The sequence below is a fragment of the Pteropus vampyrus genome, unplaced genomic scaffold (assembly GCF_000151845.1).
Source record: "Pteropus vampyrus isolate Shadow unplaced genomic scaffold, Pvam_2.0 Scaffold184, whole genome shotgun sequence".
In the NCBI taxonomy this organism is placed as follows: Eukaryota; Metazoa; Chordata; class Mammalia; order Chiroptera; family Pteropodidae; genus Pteropus; species Pteropus vampyrus.
The window spans coordinates 1,871,463-1,894,846 of NW_011888965.1; the positions used below are offsets into that span (position 1 = coordinate 1,871,463).

The window sequence follows — 23,384 nt, forward strand, 5'->3', positions numbered from 1 at the left end:
TAATTTCCCTGTCCCCTGTGTTCTCATAATATTTTAATACTTTCATTATTGTACTTGCTAGCTTGCCTGTGCTCTGCTTATGTGCATGTCTGCTTTGCACGCTGGGTTATAAAATATTTTGAGGCACAGATTCACAGTCATCTTTGAGCACTCTACCACAAGCCCAGCACAATGCTTTGTAGAAAGTCGTCTTAATAAATGTTTATTTAAATGGGTTAGAGTTCATTGTAAAATGATTAATGTTAAACAACATTCTGGCAGGTAAAGAGAAAATATTAGCTATATGTTATCCGGCATAACTTCAATTTGACAAAAGAAAAGGGTCTAAGATATTTCTAGTGTTATTTTTTCCTTATGTTTTGATTTAAAATGCGGATATTAAGAATTATATCTTAAACTGTTAGAAATCACATTCTAAGAAACTGAGTGCAGCATATTTTTTTAAGATCAGGTAGCAAAAAAGTTTTTTTTTTTTCTTTTTGAGGAGTCTTGCTTGTTTGAACTTCAGCTTGAAATTGTGTAGGCTGTGAGCTATATTTTCAAACTCTGTTTAGGGAATTGATAGACATTTTATGCATGATGCTAATGGTAAGAAGAGAATATACTGCTCAGTTAAAAGGGTGCATAAACTCTTTCAGGCCACTAGAGTCTCATCTGGAAAAGCATCTTTTTCAGAACATAAAATAGGACATAATTTGTCTGAAAGAGTTAATATATCCCCAACCTGACAAATTCTCATTTTCCCCACCAAAAGCTAAATCTTAAGTGATTAAAACCTTTTTCTGGGATTTATTTATATTGAGTAGAAATGATATAAAAAAGAAGCTTGAAAAAATAAATGCCCCTATATGTTTATGGTTTTTATGTGCATGTGTACTAGAGAACATGTAGCATGTGCATGCATCTATACATATACGGATAAAATTTAAAGCCATTTCAGTATTTGCAAGAGCATAAATTGGATACTATTATTAGCAAGGAATCTATGAGTTTGTTTCCTTTTGCTTTGATTTGAACTTTATTCAAACTCTATTTTGAAGGTCATGTATGCTATGTTAAATATGCACTGTTTATAGGCAATAATAGTGATGTTCGTGTAACTATTCAAGTATTATACTCTTTCAGCAAAATCTTAATCATATACTATTTTCATAATATAGAAAAATATATCAGTATCTTTTTCTACAATAGATGTCTGGTTATTTCTAGTTAGAATCTCTTTGAGATATAGCTTATGAAAATTATAGCAAGTAAACATAGCTTTTCATTGAACATTCTCTGTTCTTTTCTTCTAGTTTTAAACCATAATTTATGGAAAGTGAATTAGCTTTATAAGGTGAAGCCTGAAAAAAAATTTAAATGTAATAAAAGAAAACAAATAAATATGTTTAGTAATTATGTGCTGTTACTTTCCTTTGTGTTGCAAAGGTAAAATAGAATAACTTATTACATTGTTTCAATTCATGAGTGAAGTTAGAAATTAAAAGAAATATATAATAAACATCACTAAAATTATCCAGTTGAGCTTTGATGATAGATACACACGTACACAAACACACCACATAAGACAAACCTTTAGAATTATTATCAATTTGAAATGATTACATCTCAGCTACTTATTTAAAGCTAAGGCATTCACCAATGGTGAGAATGGAAAAATCGATGAAAAAAAAACTATAGTGAAGCTTTCCCAAGATCATCAGTAAAAAGGAGAATGTGACCTAGTCATCAATTGATATCATTTGCATAGGAAAAGGCATGAGTAACTGAGTTGAAAATGGTTCCATGGGGTGAAGGAATCAACCCCTCTTTACCTTCTCAAAAACATTTAGTAAAGGGCATTTACATATCTGCTAAGGCAGTATCAAATTTGTGCACAACTCTGTTCAATTACTGATCTCTTAATTTCTTTTTTTTTTATTAAGTTTATTGGGGTAACATTGCTTAATACAATTATATAATTTTCAGGTGTACATTATCATTTGACATCTATATATTCTACTGTGTTTACCACCCAAAGTCCAGTTTCCTTTAGCTACCATATATTTGATCCCCTTTACCCACTGCACCCTCCCCCACCCTCCTATATTTGACCCCCTTTACCCCATCTACCTCCCATCTCCTCCCCAACCCCCTACTTTCTGGTAACCACTAGTCCATTGTTCATGTCCATGAGTCTCTGTTTGTTTGTCCTGTTCCTTTGCTGCTCTTAGGTTTATATCCCACATATAAGTGATATCATGCAATTTTCAACTTTTTCAGTCTGGCTTATTTTGCTTAGCATGCTTATCTCGAGGTCCATCCACGTTGTTGCAAATGGCAGTATTTCATCCCTTCTTATGGCTGAGTAATGTTCCATTGTATATATGGACCACAGCTTATTTAGCCAATCATCTATCATGGGACACTTCAGTTGCTTCCATGTCCTGGCCACTGTAAATAATACTGCTATGAACATCGGAGTGCAAATATCTTTTTGGATATGGGTTTTCAAGTCTTTGGGGTAGATACCCAGTAGAGGGATTGCTGGATCATGTGGTATATTGGTTCTTAGTTTTTTGAGGAACCTCAATACTGTTTTCCATAGTACCCATACCAATTTGCAGTCCCACCAGCAGTGTATGTGGGTTCCGTTTTCTCCGCAATCTCTCCAACATTTGTTATTACTTGCCCTGTTGATTGCAGCTACTCTAACAGGTGTGAGATATTATCTCATTGCGTTTTAATTTGCATTTCCCTATTAGCTAGCAATGTTGAGCATCTTTTCATATATTTGTTGGCCATTTGTATGTCTTCTTTAATTTCTTTATTATGGACCTGACTAAAAACTTAAAGAGATCCATCCCATTTAATTTTGCATACTGTCGAGAAGTACCCTGTCCACTTTATTTGACCCATAAGTAGTTTCAAACTTTAGTGTTCTGTACAAATGCGAAGCATTTTTTATCAATCCATTCGAATAAAAAGCTATTTGGACTGAGTATTAATAGACCTAAGTTCTAGCCTTGGTCTTTGCATACTTAAGAAACATGCTCTGTTTCCCCGTTTGTGAAAGTGAAACAATAATACAGTTGACCTTTGAACACTGCAGGAGTTAGGTGCGCTGACCCCCACTGTACAGCTGAAAATCCGCGTATAATTTTTGACTTCCCAAAAAACTCAGTCGTGCCTTGGTATCGTCAGAGATTAGCTCCAGGACCTTCCCACTGATACCACAATCTGTGGATGCTCAAGCATCCTTATGTACAGTGGCATAGAACAATGCATGTAGTCGGCGCTCTGCATCCATGGATTCCCTACCAAGGATCGAAAATACTGTTTTCGATCTGTGGTTAGTTGAATCTGTTGATGCAAAATCCAGGGATACAGTAGGCCAATGATATATTTATCGTAACAAAAGCTTCATGTAAGTAGACCCATGCAGTTCAATTCCATGTTGATCAAGGGTCAATTATAATTACCCATTTCACATATGTTGTTAATAGGACTAGGTATAATAATGACTTTGAACATGCTTTGTAAAATGGAAAAAAAAAAGTATATAAGGTATCATTTATCACAAAAGGGAAATAATTTTCCCCAAAGAAAATATTCTTCATAAATAGCCATGGTCTGCTTTTGTCCATTTTCATTTAATCTAAGTTTTCCTTATTTTTAATCTAAATCCTGTTTGCTTTTTTTTTTTTTTGACTGAAAGAGAAAAGTAGGCATATTCTTTAAAATGTGGTAAATACCTATAGATGAAGCAGAATGCTTACACCTTATTCCATGAGTACCCAAATGTTTGGTATTAAACAAATCCCTACCTTTTTCACTTCAGTAGAAGAGTGGAAGAAACAGCAAATAGAACTTGAAGATAATTGCATACTCCATGAAAGCTGATACTGTAAGTGCTAGGACACCTGTAAACTAAGATTAATGTATATTTCCTGCTTTCAAGAAGGAATGTCAGGGAGGTGAAACTGACAGAAGACAGTGGCAAACATTTCATTGTTAAATGAGTATAGTGAAGGCTAAAAATGCAATAGACATTTTCAATATTCCTTTTCTTCTTTTTGGTCAGTCAGACAGCATTCGGGATTTGGCCACAGTTGGGAATTAACATTGAAACTTCATTATTTTGTTGGAAATACATTCTCAAGTCAAGCAAGAGATGCAAATGAAAAGTTAAGCATGGAAATGCATTCCAGAACCTAATGGAAATGACATATATTATCCTTTGTTTTGCATTAGCTATCCTCCTTAGCACAGATAATTAAGAACTGGCCGTATCAACAATTTTTCTAGGTTCAGAAATAAGTTTCTTTCCATAATTTTATCAGTCAATCAGCATGTATTAACTACTGCAGGACCTAGCCATATACTAGGTACCATGGGACTAAAGCATGAAAATCAAGTATGGAATATTCTCTCTGCTTTAAAGAAGCTTAACATTTTAGTTTAAAGCACACCTATGAAAAATAAGTCACTAGAGGATGATATTTAATAAGTTTAATTATGTGGCATTGCTTATAAAAGCATTAAGAGTTAACCAGGTAGAGGAAGTTGTGGTTTGGAGCAGCTTCACGGAGGACATGAGATTCAACTATTGCTGAAACATAAGCTCTCTGTGTGGAAGAAGTTTACTATGTTGGTTTTGTGGTGATCATCTTTTGTACTCACAGTACCTGGCACATAAGTCAGGTTCAGTATATATCTGGTGAATGAGTGAATCCATGATTTGCTCTCTGGTGACATTTTATTTCAAGGATGTTGGAGTATTTTATAGAGGCAGTAGTTAAAAATATTTTGCTACATACTTTCATAGGTCATCCAAAATGTGGTTCTATTTGACTTTGAAATTTATTTAATATATTTATTTAAACAAACTCCCCCAAAGCCCCTCACTAATTATGTCTGATTAAATAAATATTAAAATGATTTTGCATGCGAAGAACTTGTCCAAACTGGACTGTATGCAGATATTCTAGGATTGAGTTTAAAGAGAATCAGAACTTAAGATTCGAAGTGATCAACTAGACACTATAGGCTATTTTTTTATTTACAAACAGGATTGTTTATTACTAAACTTTATTTTGTCCAGTGATTCCCATATTATAGAATTAAATAGCTTAAATTCACAGTGCATGTTAAAAATGATTAATTTGCTTATAGGCATTTAGATACCATATGATGGGACATATGTGTTAGGTTATCTAACATATCCATTTAAAAACTCAGATACCAATACATAATTGACACAGAAAGTTAGCCCTCTGCTCTAGGCTATGTCTCCCATTTGCCTACACATCTATTTAGTCATTCTTTTAATGTATGAATGTGCCTTGTGCACAAAGCATTGGGACTGTTTGGTGTACAAAAATGAATAAGATATGGACTTTTCATTTCAGAAATATATAAGTTTGTGAACAGAACCAATAATAGACCCAAACGACTGTAAGACACTATGGGTATGATAAATTCAATACAGATGATGGAAAATTTATTCTTTAAAATAAAACCTAGTACATCCATAGAGGTTTTTTGGTCTGCATAGAGTATTCACATACATCATCTTAGTAGGAATTCAGAGCAGCAGAAGATCACTTTTGACTGAAAACTTGGAGGAAGGTTTTATAGAGAGTTACAGACCAAACACAAAGACTCAATCATTAAAGATCAGAAATGTGTTGAAAGAACATCAAGTAGACCTATTTGACTGGGATAATGAGAGTTATTACTAGGAAAGAGAGTAAGAAAATATAAAAGATCAAGAATACTGGTCTAAAGCATTCGAACAGTTCAGGTGTGTTATAAAGAGATGAAAGGCAAGTAATTCTTGTTCTCCTTCCTCTTCTTGCTTCCAATCACTATGTGGTATTTACCTGAATGGGGTGATACTTGCCACTTGCCAACTACTGAACCAATAAGGAGTAAAATCAGAATTGTTAACAGTATTAGAAAAGTGTGTGTGTCTGTGTGTGTGCACATACATGTGTGCTCACGCATGAACATGAATGTCTCTAGTAGGACAGTTTTTTGTTTTTTGGTTTTTTTTTTACATCCGGTAATGCATTTAAACTGCCCCGTAGTTTGAATCTGTAGTAGAGTAATAACAAGATATTTGTATAGTATTTTACAATTTAAAAAGCTTTTTTATCGTCTCAAGTCTTCTCTATAACGTTCCATAGCAAAAGCTATCATATTAAGTCTTTCACCTACTTGATGTTTTCGAGAATTTGTTCATTCTACAAATGTTTATTTAAAAGTGATTTTCATTAGGCATGCATTGTGCTGGGTTCTTAGAATATAGTGGTGAGGACAAAGACACTACATAATGCTTACCCTCAGGGAGGTTTTAGTACTATAGAAGAGATAGAAATTAAACAACTCCACCAGGGATCATGGCAAGTGACATGGAAGAGATTTATAATGCTATGCCAATTAACAGACTAGGAAGGTCTCTCTTGAGAAGGTAATGCTGAACTGAGATGTGAATGATGGATAAGAATTCAGGGAAGAGGTGAAAATGAATCGTTACTTCTGCCTGGTTATCAACAGGTGTTAAAAATGTTTGACAGTTTGGTACCTCGATGATATGGTTAATTGCAATTCTAATGCATACAGTGTCTTGTCCATGGCCTACTGATTTTTTTTTCCTTTTAGTGAAGTTTTAAAGTTGGAGTTGAACCAAATACTGAAGACATTTTATGTTGCAAAAACTCTGTTAACTTTTTTCCCCCACAAAGTTGCTTTTACTATGGGCTAGGGACTGAATGTGGGTATTTTTGAAAAGTTATGTCAGATTTAGTTGAAAACCTAAAGCTCTACTAACCTTGTGGGAGCTGGAACTTTTCAGCTAAAGAGGTTCGAATAGATTTAGATATTTATCCAAACAGAACTTTCAAACCACCAGAGATTTGCCCATTATTCGTTTACATGGAGCTTAACTACAATGATTTCCTCTTTCAACATTTACTTTTTTTTGTTTAAACAGCTTAATCGAGAGCTGTAAAAATACTGGATCAGTCTTTTCAAATAAAAATGAAATACAGCTGCCATGGGTTAGTCATACAGAAGGAACCCTGCTGCCTGCAGGAAGTTTAGGTGTTAAAATGATGGTTTTTTAAATACTAGAAGATCTACTTTTGGATTACAAGGTCATATCTTTGAATTGCAAGTTTATAAAAACCTAGAAATTCTTTTGATTTGTACGGTGTGTGTGTATGTGTGTGTTTGTGTGTGTGCGTGCGCGTGCGTGCGTGCGCTCCTGCGTGTGAGTGTGCACATATGTACATATTTATGTGTGAAATATCAAGAGTAATAAAATTAACATTATTGATATGTTAAGGAATATTTCTGTAATTTTATTAACTCAATCACATGACACATAGAACATATTGCCTCACTACTTGCTTTTCTGCACATATTTTATATGTTGTTATTTATGTTTTTCAGAACATAAAATGCTAAGATGTGCTTATACTAATAATACTAATATACATCCAGTACTCTTTGGACATATGAATGATCATCACCTGTTTTTCTCTTCTGTAAGTCATTGCTTTGCATTTAAATCTTAATGTTATTAAGCATAAAGTGTGTCAATACTCATTTCCTTTAGAGAAAATAAAAGTATCAGCTTTCAATAAATTAGCTTAAACCCAGAAATTCAGGGAAATGAAATGATAGTTCCAAGTTATACAAATAAATATTTAACTACAAAGGGGTTGTATTAGGTAATCTTGAATGCCCCTTTCAGCTCTAAAAAGTTCTTATATCTCTAATTCAACGTAGTATATCCATCCTTGTTTCACCCAAACATTAAATGCATAAATGTTGAATCGGTTTCTTTCCTGATTCATTTTACCAGCAATGATAACATAATACTGTAACATTATTCCTACTGGTTATTCCTATTGGTAACAAATTCATCTATTCATTCTGCAAATATTTATTAAATACCTATTAGGCATCAAGGCCTGTGTTTTTCACTGGGGATTCAATGATGAGAAACTTAAAAATATATACATATCACTCTTTATGTTGTCTACTGCAATAGATAGTCAAAAAAGAATGTGTAGGATAATACCAGACAGTGATAAGTGATAAGAAAAAAAAAAAAGATGGGGCAAAGGATTAAGAATTATAGTGATGCTTTAAAATAAAAAAATAAATAATAAATTAAATAAATGGATCAGGGAAGGACCTCCCTGAGTGAGCAACATTTAAACAGAAATTTGCATCAAGTGAGGGAATGATTTGTGGGAATAACTGAGTGAAGAATTTTCCATGCAGAAGGAACGATTAGTGCAAAGGCTCTAAGATGTGAACATGAACCTGCTTGAAGTGCACAAGGAATAGCAGGAAGACCAGTGTGTCTGGTTTGCAGTGAGGGAGGGAGAAAGTAAGAAGGAGAAAGAATGGTGAAGATGAAATCATGGAGGTCCTTGTATGTTGGAAAGCCTTTTGAGAAGGACAGTTACAGAGATGAGGAAGAAAGGAAGTTGTAGCAGGGGTGAATCAAGACTTTGATTTCAGATCTGTTAATTTTCAGATGTTATTAGGCATCCAAGCAGAGATGTAGAACCTAGAATATCTGAATGTTTGAGCCTAAACTATAGAGAATGATCCAGATTAAAGATAACAATTTCTTAGCCAGTATCACATAGATAGTATTTAAAGCTATTAGACTAGAGAAGATTACCTAGAGAGTATAGACAGAGAAGAGAAGTCCAAGGACTAAGATCTGGGAGTACCCTAACATTTAGAAGTTGGGAAGATGAGAAGAATTTTAACAAGAAAGGTAGGGAAACAAAAGATACAGCTAGTGTCCTAGGAGGAAACCAGAAAACTGTACTGGCCTGGAAGCCAAGTTGCAAAAATGTTTAAAGAAGACTCCTTTTGACTAGATTCATTTATTCTATGTTTTGATTAAAAAGATATTGTTGTGACTTTGTTAAACTGACATTTTTAAGTAGAGCCCCAGGGTGTCAGTCGGTGAGCCAGTTCTAGGAAAGGCCACAGAGGAAGTTTATAATTCACAGACCTTGGAGGAAGTACACATTAGACCTTACTGGGCCACTTGAGGACATCAGAGCAGAGTGCAGGCAGAGAGAGCTGCACAATCTGGGGCACATGCCTTTATTAAGGTTTGTGAGTAGAGTGCCTTGGGGTTCCTAGGCTAAGGCCAGATCAGACAATTCAAACCAAAGAGAGCGAGGCTTTGGTAAGCCTTATCTAAGGGGTACATTAGGGGAAACTTGCTCACAGGGCTGCAGAGGAAGTCGTATTGTCGCCACTGGGGTGAAGTGAAATCAGGCATCGCCCCAGCGGCGTGGGGGAGAAGGAGGGACGTTGGTGTTGTGTGTTGTCCTTTGGTTCTTCCCCTCCGACACAGCAAAGAATTACAGGTTGGCGAAATTTAGAAAAAGTAAGATTTATTGAAAGTACATTTTAGGAGACGGGCCACGCTAGGGAAGGCTGCAGCCCTGTGTAATTTGGGAGGTGAAGAGATAAGACAGTATGCCCCAAAGGGAGGGGCGGGTTTCCAGCCAGGAATGCTGTAACAAGGCAGAAATGGGAAGGTCTGTTTATATTTGGGCCATGATGGGAGGTCCTAGATGATCCCTATGTGAGGTCACCTTGACTGACAGTTGGCTGCTATTTAACATTTGCCTACTGTGCATATGCTTACCCATAATTCAGTCTGTCATAATTAGACTCATGAACTTCCAGGTATAGTCATGAGATGATACTGATGGTATAATGCGGCTGAAGTTATGGGCAGTACTTTGTGCACATCTGTTTGTAACTGGTTTAGTCAGCAGCTTTTATGGCCTTTGAGTTCTAGGATTTGGAGTAATTTATAACCCTAAAAGGGAGATGTTTCTGGGAGGTCCTTAAAGAAGGTCTTCAAGGGAAGTTTCTATGGTTACAGAGCTATCCCTTCTCTCCTGTCACCCATGCCTGACTAACTACCTAACAGTATCAGGAACTTATATTTGCTCCTGACTCTGTGGGTACTTATCAAGGGCATGCTGTTTGAGAGGGACTAGTGTCAGTTTAAGGCCCCTGGAGGCCACTTGACTACACAAAATGGATACTGAGGCAGCAATATCATGGCATAATTTGGCTAAACTCTCGACAGATATTATGTGTAACACATTAAACCCAGACAGCAGAGAGGAGTTAGTGACTTTAGAAACTTCCAATTATTTTATTGACAATACGTAGACTCATATCATGCATTTCTTCTTTTACTTTGCTATCTGTTCAGATAGCGCACATGGAGAATTATGTTAGATATTTTTTCTTCTATTGTAGCAGACTCCGTATTTCTAGATCGATCAAAATGCCCCTGTTAAGTTGTCAGTTAAATCACAAATAATTGCCATAAGCCATTTATTTATGTTTTTAGAATCCTCTGCATTAAAGGCAATGAAATGCTTTGACCAAGTATTCAGTGGAATCTCAGTTATCTGGAATTCCATTAGCATATAGCCCATATAAATAACCAGGAATTCCCAAGTTTGAGCATTAACCATTTGAACATTAGAATCACTACCCCCGCCTTCTTTTTAGGGAATAGCCTTCTGCAATCTATTATTATATTGAGCATCAGCCATGTGCTAGGCGTTTTATTAGATACGGTACCCATACTCTTATCTGTTGCCTTCATAAACAGAATCTTCCAACCATAATTTAACCATATCCTAATGATCTTATCAGTTCCTGTAAAATACTTTCAAAATATTTGTCCTGGTGATGCTGTATTTTATTTCTTCATCCTACCTTAGGTCTGAAACCTTATTTCATTTTTTACTTTAACAATGTCACATTGTTGTTCTTGCGGTACAGATGATTGTCCCTTTGTACGTGAACGCATGCACATGTCTGTGTCTTTCTCATCCTTCTCTTTTTCAGTCTGTCTACATACATGTGTCTTACAGAAATACACACACACATACACACACAGAACATGCCACACATTTAAAGGCACTATACTGAGGCAAAAGTGGCTATTTATTTCCTGTCCACTTATACACACATGTACAGATATGTGCACATCTGTACATATCAGGGCAACCTCAGCAGGTTGTTAATCAGTCCTTGCACACATATATTTTAGAGCAGTTCCCTGGCTTCTGGGCTGCGTTACTGCCGGTCCTCCTCAGCTCCTACCTTCCAGAAATTCAGGGATGGTCAATCTTCTGTCTCTTGAGAAATGACTTTACTCTTTGTTGTCAGTGTATACTACCTGTGTTATCGATCTTAATTCTGCAAGTATTGTTCTACCATTATTTTGTTCTACTTTCTCATCAGTCCAGATCAGTATAGAGTAAGAATATCAAGAGCTGGAGGGAACTGACAGTAGTGGAGATGAGAGAGACACTCAAAACATGCTCCACTCTCTTGGTAGAAAGCTGGAGCATTGCATGCCTAGAGAAGAGTGGTACTTTAATAAGATCCATCTGCAAAAGGCATGCAGAATGACTAAGAAAAGGAAGAGATTGGAAACAGGAATGTTAGTTAAAAAAAAGTCAAATATTTCCTGTGTGCCAGGCACTATTCTGGGGTCTTCAGGTAGAGAGATTAATGAGATAAACAAGATCTCCGTTTTCCCGAAGGTTAAATTGGAATGGAGCTGGAGGGAGGATGAGGAATTTAGTGCTATGTGGTACTAAGTGCTACTGAAGGAAATAAAAGTTTTGTGATAGTGACTAGGGTGCTACTTTAGATTAGGGGTCAGACAAGGCCTTGTCCAAGTGACATTTGAACTGAGGCCTAAAATCTACAAAGTTTCCAGCCATGCAAAAATCTAGGTAAAAGTATTTTGAGCAGGGAAAATAGCTTGTTCAAAATTTTTAAAATGAACATAAATTTTATGTTCAAGGAGTGGAAAGAAATCCAGTATGGCTCATTAACAAAGAGAAAAATAGTCTAAGAAGAAAATTGAGAAATAGGTAGAAAATAGATCATGTAGGTCCTTGTTGGCCAGGATAAAGAGTTTGGACATAGCTACCAATCTAGGTACATAATATTATTGCTCTTGAGTTGAGTTATAACTAGCCAGTTCTCTAAATGAGCATTTAGGATTACCCCTAGCTAGAGTACTCATGGAGAATACATCATTGTACTTGCCTCAAATGAGTTTACAATATAAATAACATATTCTTTTAATTTAAAAAAAGTAAGAATTTTGCCCACAACTTTGTAAGAATAAATAATGGCTATTTCCTTTTTTGTTTTATACAAATTATATTGTCTCCTAAGGATCTGTTGCCAGCATTTATTTTGATGATGGACTTTGAAAGTGTGAGTTTCATTCAGTCTGTCTAGACACTATTATCTTTAAGCACAGTGCCTGAGAATCAGTGCAATGATTGTCATCATCCTAATTGGAGCACCACCAGGACATCTGGCACAATGTCTAATACAAAGCAGCTTTGCTATCTACCTCAAAAAGAAAGATTCTTTGGTGGTTGGATATCTTGTAACTTCTCCACTATGTAATTCTCTGCTATAATCTCATTTGTATAGTGGAGTGAGAGAAAAAGAGAAAATTTAGAAAGAAACATAGCACATTAACCCTTTATCTGTAAAGCATTTCACATCCCAATTCGTGTTGTTTAGTAACATATAAAGCAAAAAAAAAAAAATACTTATAGTTTTTGTTTTTTTATTACTCATGGTAGGAATTTTTTTTTCATCAACACATGCTTTTAATTGCCAAATCTGTTTTCCCTTTGCCTTTAAAGAAAAATCATGGCACTTTGTGCATTTGTCTAAAATGACAGGCTAATTCTTTGAGCCAAAACTGTGTACATGAAATGTGATTTTTGTTGAAATCACATTTCTGAAGTGTAGCACAACTTATTTTTTGAAACATCTTTTGCTGTGGTCAAGAGTCCCATGGCATAGAACAAAATGCTTATTTTGAAGTTGCAAAGTACAGCTAATCTACAAGAATAAGCTTTCTAATTTCTGCTATCAAACCAAGAAATGATGTGTTGCAATGAAAATGTGCATATATAAAAGAAATTATTTTCTTACACAGGATGCTGCCACTTGGACTGTATACAGAGTCGATTTGTAATATAAATTAACTCTCCAATTATCTACTGTTCCATCTGATATTGTACACATTAAGAATCTGCAAAGAGTTTCCTAGTTATCAATAATAAGAATGTTGTGTATAAAATGTAATGGTGTGTGTCAGCTGGATCCGAGTGAGATAGTGCAGTGAATGTTGCTCAGCTTTACCATCTGTTGCATATTCTTTTTTCACAATATTTTAATTCATTAGATGTCTTTTTTTCTTTTAAAAAAAATTAACTTACTTAGGTTATAGAGAAAAACCTTTAAAAACTAATCTCTGACCACTGACTCAGTGTCCTGAGTTTTTTTAGCATTATTTTGTCTTTGTGCCCTCATTAAGATGAAGAATGACAGTCCTTAGAAAATGCCAAGCTCCCAGTTGCACTGCTAACCAGTAGTAAATCCATTCGCTTTTTAACTTCTCAGACAATTAAATTTGGCTATGAAACAATTTCTGCAACTACTTGTTCTTAGCAACAGTGATTGAATGAACTTAGGACTTGCTTTAGCTAAGTGGAATGGAAAACTCATGTCACAGCATGTCAGTTCCTGCTTAGTGAATAAGATATTCCCTGGGGTATAAATTAGGCACTTGATATACATAACTCTTTTAAGGCACCCAGACCCCATTGATTTCCTTCTGACCTCAATGTGCAGAATAGTGCCCATGTGACTTAAAAGACTAATGTACAACCAAGTTGTCCAACTTTGACCCCCAAATACTTTACTCACCTGAGAAGGTCTGACTCAAAATGGTCCCCTCCCTCTAATGAGAAAGTGAGCTCTTTGCACCCTATTGGCTTTGCTGTTCTCAGGTCACTAAAGAAAAGAAACTTGTGTGTCATTTGGAGCCATTTATCAAATGAACCATATGGCCTAAAAACGTTAAGCAGTATTGGGTCTGGCAATTTACCATAATTAAAGAATTCCAGCAGAAAATATGCAAGTTCTTATTTCTAGCTAGTTTTTGTTTGTGTAGTGCTGCTCTTGGCAGCTCCCTAGGTTATTTTGAATAGCCTACTCTTATGTTCCTCGCCTTGTTATTAATTTGTAAAATGAAACAAATTACTGACCCTTGAATTGTGCTATTACACATACTTGAGTAAATTCATTTCATTTACAAAGAACTTCATTTATTTCTTATTTACACTCTACCTACTTCCAGAGCAATGTATACTGGCTTGTTTTTAAATCATTCTAATTCACATCAACTGAGTATTTTAACAAGTCCTATCCTGCAGAAGACTTATGTCAGATATTATTTCACATTTACTGTGCTATGGTGATATGTTGATTATTATAGCATTTCTCTGGCCACCTAAAAATGACTATATTAACTAAATGTTATGCCTAGGGTTTAATATCACTTCTTTTGAGGTGGTATGGTCTAGTGGGAAAGAATATGAGACTGAGGTTAGGGTTATGTGCCTACTTCTACCAAATATGTGGCCTTAGGAAAGTCACTTGCCATTTCTTGCTCAAATTTACTCAGTTTTAAAAGTAGTGGTTAATGTTTATCTTTCCAAACCTTAAAAGGTTATCATAATCAATGCAGTAAATATCAATTGTAGATGAAGTATTTAAGTCCCATGTTTCTCCCATTGTCAGAACCAGGTAGAGTAACTGTCAGTTGAATTGAAATTATCAAGCATCTCCTATATATTCAGACACTGGTCAGACAAATGTGGGAGAGAAATAGCAAGCCAGAGTCCCTATATTGAGGAGTCCACAGTGTAACTGGGGAAAAAGCCAAGTACACAGCAATTGTGATAAAATTCCTGATGGCATCACTGGCACAAATGGGATATGCAAAAATATCATAGCTGGCAGAAAGTGAAAATAATAAACTAAAACCAGGGAATTAGGAACTAGATGAAAAATTAGGATAAAACAAGATAATATGTGGGAAATTCCTTCAAAAATTCCTTGTAGATACTAAGATGCAATCTTATTATCAATGTTATTTATTTTAACAGACATCTGTATAGTATTTGCTATATGCCAGATACTATTTTAAATGTTTTATAATAGTCACTCATTTAATCCTATTAACCACAGTGAGGTAGATGTTAATTAATTTCAGTTTACATGCGAGTACTGGTACAGAAAGGCTAAGTTGCCCAAGGTTACATAGCTACTAAGTGGCAAAGCTGATTTTGAACCCAAGCAATCGAGCTCTAGAAGTGGCACCATTCATCAGGTTTGCTATACTGCTCCTCCATTACCCATTGACACATAACTTGACACCTTTGCTTGAATCCAGTGCTAGAATCCCTTCTATGACATTTTGACAAGTGATTATTTTGACCTCTGTTTGAGTACCTAGAGAAATGACAAGGACCTAACTAGCTCTTGAAACAGCTAGCTAGATTTTGGACAGCTGTAATTACTAGAGAGTTTTGGTTTTGAGCCAAAATCTGCTTTTCCTGTAACTCCCACTCATTGATCCTCTGTCTTTCTGACACTACAGAGACTAATTCTACATCTTCTTCCACATGATGACTGTTAGGGGAAGTATCAGAAAACATTTCCCATGACTCCTGCTCGAATCCTGCATTGTTTTTTGTTTGTTTGTTTTTTTTTTTTCCATTTGTTGGGCACCAACATCTAAAAAAAAAAATGATATTTGAGAGTAATTAGCAAATTCCATTATTACATTACACACTTATCTATGGAGTCCCTACTGTGTGCAGAATGTACCAGGTGCTACCAATGGAGAGAGAAATAAATAACAAAGTATGTACTCTGCACTGAACTATTCAGTTCCTACCCAAGATGTTGCAATTACCATTTAAGGTATAAACTGATGATTAGAACTATTGTCTTCACTTATGGAAGTAAGGATTTAAATAAGCAGTCTCTTGCTAGGTGTACTTTTACACATGCCTTAATTATCCCACAGGGTTACAAAGTGTGGGCAGAGACTGCAAATCCAGCCTCATATTCCCCACAACACCTAGCACCAGGCCTTGTGTAGAGCTAATGAACAATAAATATTTTTGAATAAATGAGTTATGAGTGAATGACTGAAACAATTGCAGTATCTGTTGATTATATGTTTCAGATAATTGCTCTTATGCTATCTGCATGCTATAATAACAATAAGGAAGACTGTTTCGCTTTGCTTTTTGAATTTCTTTAAAATTTTCATTTGCCAAGTTAAATAATAGCACTTCTTAGAGAAGAAAATGTCCCCAGGAGAAATGCCTGGGTAAAAGTTTGAAAGATAATAAGATGATTCAGGAGGCAGAAGTATAGGACTTTAATATTATCGATCAGTCCTCAACTCTGAAAAGATTCACTGTTATCATCTGAGAAGCTCTCCGCCACCATGTAAGCCCAGTAGAGGCATTTTCTAGGTTACCACCATGGGGTGCTCCTTTGGTGCCAATTGTTCTGGCTACTATTGTTATCATAGTGGAGAATTCAGCAAAAACATAGAACCTGTACTCTGACCATACAACTGGCATTTGTATAGAGCCTCACACAAATCAAGTCACCTGAACACAGTCAAGTTCAGGTCTGATTTTAACCCCAATACATTACTGTTTGCTCTGCCTTTTGAGGAGGATGAGCTGTGCATGGAAATAGATATAGATGTAGATGTAGATACAATTTTTCATTCTGTAGTCCGTGAAAACGTGTATGAGTGGCAGGAAACTACAAACAATAAAATGATGCATGCTCATGTTAAAAACTTCAAGTGCCTATTTGTGAACAAATTATCCTATCTGCTGTTTCATTTGACATAACTTTAACATCATATATTTATTTGTGATACCTTGATGATAAGTAACTATGATAGAGAACTTTAAGGTAGCATAATTTTTAAATGATTTTATGAATAAATTGATATTTTATTGGACAGGACTTCTATGGAATGATTCTAGGATGTAAATACAATGGGTTAGGAGAGGTTCTTTCATTACATTAGACGTTTTTATAGTACTAGGCCTGTAATTAATTAAGATTTTCATTAATGAGCTGTAAGGAGTACCAGTAAACAAGTTTAATTAAGTTCATGGATAATAAATTAATAGGTGCAGAAAATGCCAATGAAGACAGGAAAATAATTCAAATAGACTAGAGAATTTATATGATATAGGAATGTAACAGGAATTCCATTGGCCACATGTAATCCCCTACTCCAGCAAATAAAAGGCAATATTCACTGCATTTATGAGGCATAGAAAATATAAAATAAACAAAATAAATACCGTTAATATAATGGCTACAAGAAGCAACAAGTTTTGTTTGTGATGGGGCTCCGAATATATTTCTACGTATAAGTGTTTTAGTTTTGTGAATCTTAGAAACAAGCAATAATTATATCATCTGAAAGACAAGGCTTGTTAAGAAGCTAACATTGATTGAATGCAAACTATTAGCTAGTGATTGTGTTTAGCCAATTTAAATACATTGCTTTTTTAAGCTTGTCACATTTTATAGACTCAGGAACATGAAAATTCCCAGTATCTCATACCCAATTAATGGTAGAGCTGGGTTTGTTTGAACCCAGATCTTTCCATGTAACTTTCAATGATATAAAAGATTACCTAGGTATGTGCGTACATGTGCTCGTGTGTGTGTGTATGTGTGTGTGTGTGTGTGTGTGTGTGTGTGTGTGTGTGTGTGCGTGTGTGTGTAAAATAGGTTTGGAAACATTTACATCAACTAAATGATATACTATTCAGTGATACTCAGATATTTTCCAGTATACTTATGTTTAAGGGAGAATTTTCACATTTAAAATGGCACCAGAAGTCTGCTTAACTAATTAGGCACCTGGAGGCTAGGATGATAGTTATTTTTGATTTCTACTGAGTCAGTACTCTGTTTCACATGTAAATTGACATTGGTAATTTTAATGAATACTTGGGCCTTTGGAAACTTTATCCACTGTGCCAATAATTCCACATATTTACTCTTGGCCTTGACATCATTACCAGTAAGAAGTAGAACTGGTCATCATTAGTTTCCTTCTAATGACTTAAACCTAATGAAACCTTGAAACGTTCAAAGCAAATAAAACCAGTGATGTGTGTGTGTGTGTGGAGAGAGCGAATGAGCCTGGAAACAGCTTGAAGGAAGGCTTGAGTGGATAGAGTGGCTTCAGTTGGGATAAGGAAGCTCAAGATGTATATCTTAAAGACCCCAGCTTAGTTAATAGCACCTGATAAGTCTGCTGACATCCTCTCCCAACATCTCTCCCTCTGGATTTTGGAACTATCCCTACCCCTCCCAATACTACCCTACTACTCAGCTCGAATGCTCCTTGTCAGGGAGTTACCCCACTTGGGAATGATTTGTAGAAATGACGATAGCCATTGAACAATTCCATCTCAAAAATATGGATTCAGGGTCATGCTTCTCTATTGTTAACATTCCTCATTCTAACTCCTTGAGAAGAAGAGCTCTTTTTAACTAGGCTTTTTACTTAATCATTAGATTTTACATTTTAGAATAGTTTTGGGTTTACAGAAAAGCTGAGCAGATAGTAGACAGAGTTCCCAAATGCCCTCTCCACCCCTCACAGTTTCTCCTATAATTAACATCTTATATTAGTGTGGTACTTGTATTGCAATAGATGAAGAAATACTGATAAATTATTATAAACTGAAGTCCACAGTATACATTAAGGTTCATTCTTGTGTTATATAGTCTATATAACAATAAAGACAATTATTCTATAATGACATATGTATTTGTTTCTGACATATGTATAATGACATATATCCACCATTTCAGTATCATACAGAATGGTTTTACTGCCCTGGACATCTTCAGTGCTCCTCCTATTTCTCCCTCTCTCCCTTAGAACCTCTAGCAACCACTGAGCTTTTTATTGTCTCCATAAGTTTGCCTTTTCTTACAGTTGAAATCATACAGAGTATAGCCTTTTTAGATTACTTCTTAGTAATAATGTATTTAAAGTTCCTCCATGTCTTTGATGGCTCATTTCTTTTTATTGCTGGATAATATTCCATTGTCTGGATGCCTAAAGATAGCCATGATTTTGGAAAATAGTCCCAAGGCATTTGTCTTTGCCTCTGGCACAAGTTGCAGTATATCAGTGTGGCATACAATATTGTCGCAACCATAGAATCACAGCCACTGAGATGAGGAAGTGATCTGCAGTGCTGGTTTGTTTGACAAAACAACATGTGCAGGAGAAAGATGCAAGACAGTTATCTGAAGTTCCTGCTTGCGTTCCGCACCTTACCAAGTACCTTAAAACAGAGCAGTTTACTTCTCTGAACTTTAGTTTCCTGATCTAGAAAACAAAGTACAAGATGAACTCTGTTTCCTCTAAATTTTGAAATTTGATTATCTGGTCTCATCCTCTAGTTTTGAATCTGAGAAAAGAAAGCACAAGGAAATTAATCCAAAGGAGATAATATAGCCAATTATTGGCAGTGCTTGGACTAGAAATTTAACTTGGGTCTGGCATTTTTTTTTTCCTCTCATTTCACACTTTGCTTTCTGATTTTTCATGTAAAAACTATCTTTCTTGCTTAAGGGCCACTGATTACATAAAGTAAATTAGTGAAGAAGATAAGAAATAGAGATTAAAAGGAACTGTCTTTTTTTTTTTTTTTGAGCTTTAACTGTTCACAATGTCCACCTAGGCTTCTGTTTCTAAAACATGTAATTCTCTAATGTCCTGGAGGTGAATAATTTTTATAACATTTTCACCTTGATGGTGGTATTCCTTTTTATCATGCCAGATTTATAAAGGATAGTGAATATTTATTTATAATTGCAGTACAGGATGTAACTGGTGAAAGTAAATTGAAGAATATGCTTTTCGGAGCGCTTTTCACTGTTCCCAGTCTGGTTGGGACACTTGTAGTGCTGTTATCACTTGTGACTGTATTCACTAGCAAGAAGACGAAAGAGTGAGCCTTTTCAATGACTTGGTTATAGTTAAAGTAGATACAAAAATAATCCATTTTATACATCCTGAATATATTGAGACAGATGTAGATGTAGATATACAGATGTGGAATTTTTCTCCCTCTTGTTCTAACCGAATATAAAATGCTGGAGTTTTCTTTTTCCCTAATCATCACAAGCTTTCTTAGTCTCCTTTCTAATGTTGAGCCTCTTAGAGCTGCGAGGTTATAGGTCTATACCAGATTAGAATTACATTATGGCAACTATAATTAAGGACTAGAATGGAGAGAACTTTAATAGTAGATTTGTTAAAGCTGAAGTTTAAGTGAACATTTATAGTAATCAGTCAAAGTTCAAATATTTGTTTAATATGATCATCAGTGAAAAAAAAAATTAATGAAAGCCCAGTTACTAAAACCATTATATCTTCCAGTTGCCTAGGAAAAGTGGTGACATACTAGATGTTACATCACTTCTCATCCTTACAATTATAGAGTTTTAATTTAATTATCAAATAAAGTCTGCATATACAATAGGGGTTACAGTGTAGATTTTACTTCTTTAATAGTTTGACAAGCAGATTGCAACAAACAAGGCATTTGGAAGCCTGTTAGGGTCCCAGAGGCCTTATAAATATGCAGTGCACTTCTCTGCATTTCCCCAGGTCCCTGAGGTAGAAATATGATGAATAAAATTAAAACCATAAGATCTTTTTGTATAGCTTTCAGCTATCACTAATTTAAACTGAGTAATGTCTGTTTTACAGGTACACCTTCAGTAGTTTAAATAGTAAAGGAAGCAAAATATAAAAATGTGTGTTGACTTTGTATTAAGTTGTTCTTAAATTGAAAGATTTTTCTACTTCCCTGTACCTTCATGATACATTCCAAGAGTCAAACTCTTTATGTACCCTTAGTATTGTTTTATATTTAATAGTACTATTAAGACTCATTGGACAAAACATGCAGATAAAGTATTTCTTAGAGAAGTGGTATATATTTATGTATAAACACATCATCGGAATAGCATAATCCATCTGGAACAAGTTCTTTAGAATTTGAGTTTAATAGGTTAGCACCCTTACTATTTACTATATTTATCCATGACTGAAGAGATCTCTGTGGTCCCTTTTCAAGGATTTCTTGAAACTGGGAAAAATCATAGATCATTTCAAGCTCTGGACACCATTAATATATTACCTAGAAGTAGAGGAATAATTTAGAAGACCTATGAGAAAGGTTAAGGTAAAGCACAATTCACTGTGCATATATTTGCAACAAAGTTCATCAAAATGTGTGGGGAAATGTATAATGAAAAGCTTCCTAGCTTGTTATAGAAGACCACAAAATGTAAATATCACATTAATATTAAATACTATGCAATATTGGCATTGAGTGTATACTTATTGAAAGGTTAGCCTTTTCTGATGTTAACTTTGAGGAAAAGGGGTGTATTTTTATTCAAAAACCACATTAGTATGTTGGTTTTAAGAAAAAAGACTGATAGAAAATGAAATTTTTACTTACTGATTAAGAACTCAATTGTGTCAATTGTTAAGTTTGGGGAGTGGGAAAACTAATTTGTCAAATTGTGCCCTTGGAGTTCAACAATAAGCTAGTTGAGGCCTCCTGGGCTTATATATAAAAGAAGGCACCTGTAGTTTGTCTTAATGTGCCTTTGCCTTCACAACTGCAACTGATCACACCCAGAAGCACTAAATTACAATTCCCAGTAGCCACTTTTAGTGCATTTTTGAAAGAATGTATCCAAATAACAGACCAATTGAATTAAGAAGAGCACATTCTTTTACTGAATTCATCCTTTATCCTTTCCTTTTATTGTCCTCTTGATAGATGTACTTTATATTTTTGTTTTTGACAATTTCAACAAAAAGCATGGTCTATCTAAAATAATGTAAGAAATAATTCTGACATGATAGCAGTAACTCTCTGAATTAATTTATGCTTGTAGTTTTGTCTGTTGTTTTCTACCTTCCCCAAAATGAACTTTTCAGCATTACAAAACAAAAAAGTCATGTCTTGTGTCGTGATTTACATAGTAAATTTTATATACTATCATGTTTTATGTTTCATCACATTTCTGGCATTTTTTTTTCTCACTGAGATACTAAAATGTCATAATTAGATGTCCAGACATAGGTTTAGAAATGATGGGTAGTTGTAGATGGTGGCTGACAAATACCTTCCAGATCCAATTTAGAAATACTGAATATTCCTAAGCCAGTTATAGAATTTGCATGGAGTCATATAGCCAAATCAGGGTTAGCACATATGTTTGAATATCTATTGACCAATCATCTATTTACTTATTGATAGGGAAGGCTATATTTGCTTTAGATAAGTGATTTCTCTTTTATTTAGAGTTGATTTTTATTATCATTATCATTATTATTAATATTATTATTTATGCCTATAGCACCTGGTCTTCCTAGGTGGTCTCCCATCCAAGTATTAACCAGGCCCGACTCTGCTTAGCTTCTGAGATCAGACGGGATCGGGCTTGTTCAGGGTGGAATGGCCATAGACCATGGGCCGTGGCTCCACTGAGGCACGAACCCAGGACCTTCTGTGTGTAAAGCAGACGTGCTAACTGCTACACTACGGAACCACATCCTAGAGTTGATTTTTTAACCCCATCATAAAAGAAGCTATTCATGGTCTACCTATCTGATCACGATCATGATTATGATCATGACAATGATGATACCAGCCCATGAAGTAGTCGTTTCAAGAATTTTTAATTCTTGAAAGTAAGGTTTAAAGAGTAAGGCCCAAGATCACATAGGTAATAGATTTGCAGAGCTAGAAATCACGCTGAGTTCCATCTGACACTCAAACCCCTTATACTTTTGACAGTGGTTAATAAATGTTTTAAAGGAAACACTGCTGTCTAGACATGAATGTCTTAGGACCTTCTTCCCATTTCTGTTCATTTATACTCAAATGAGGACCTTTTCTAGTTGGCCAATTTTAACATTTCTTTGCACTAATGGGTAATGTTTAACATATGTCATGGGAACTGACCAATCAAAATGGATGCAATCATAGCCTGGAGTAGGACCCAGAAGGCTTATACTTGCTAGATTACCTTTAAGTTGTTGGGCCATGTCTATATCTGGCAATGAGGAGTTAGGGCAGCTGGAACAGCAGATTTTTACTAACTGATATGAAATTATTTTTTAATATTTTAATAACCAGTATGCCCACTCCAATGTATAATGGCTGAATATTGGCACAGTGAGATAACTGACACTGGTGTTTGTCACATTCATAAGAACATCTCTTATTGACATTTTTATTTTCAATACGTAATAGTGACAAGATTCATGATAAGTGAATGAACTTGCTCTGAGCCTTTGTAGAGAGACAGACTGCATGCATCAGCTG

At 35.2% G+C, this 23,384-nt stretch overlaps 1 protein-coding gene and 1 pseudogene across 1 annotated transcript in view; one reads left to right on the forward strand and one right to left on the reverse strand.

The window, feature by feature from the left end:
• DIAPH2 (diaphanous related formin 2) overlaps nucleotides 1-23,384 on the forward strand; it is a 791,459-nt gene that overhangs the window by 506,537 nt on the left and 261,538 nt on the right. The window lies entirely within an intron of this gene.
• On the reverse strand, nucleotides 22,405-22,523 carry LOC111746350 (annotated as a pseudogene).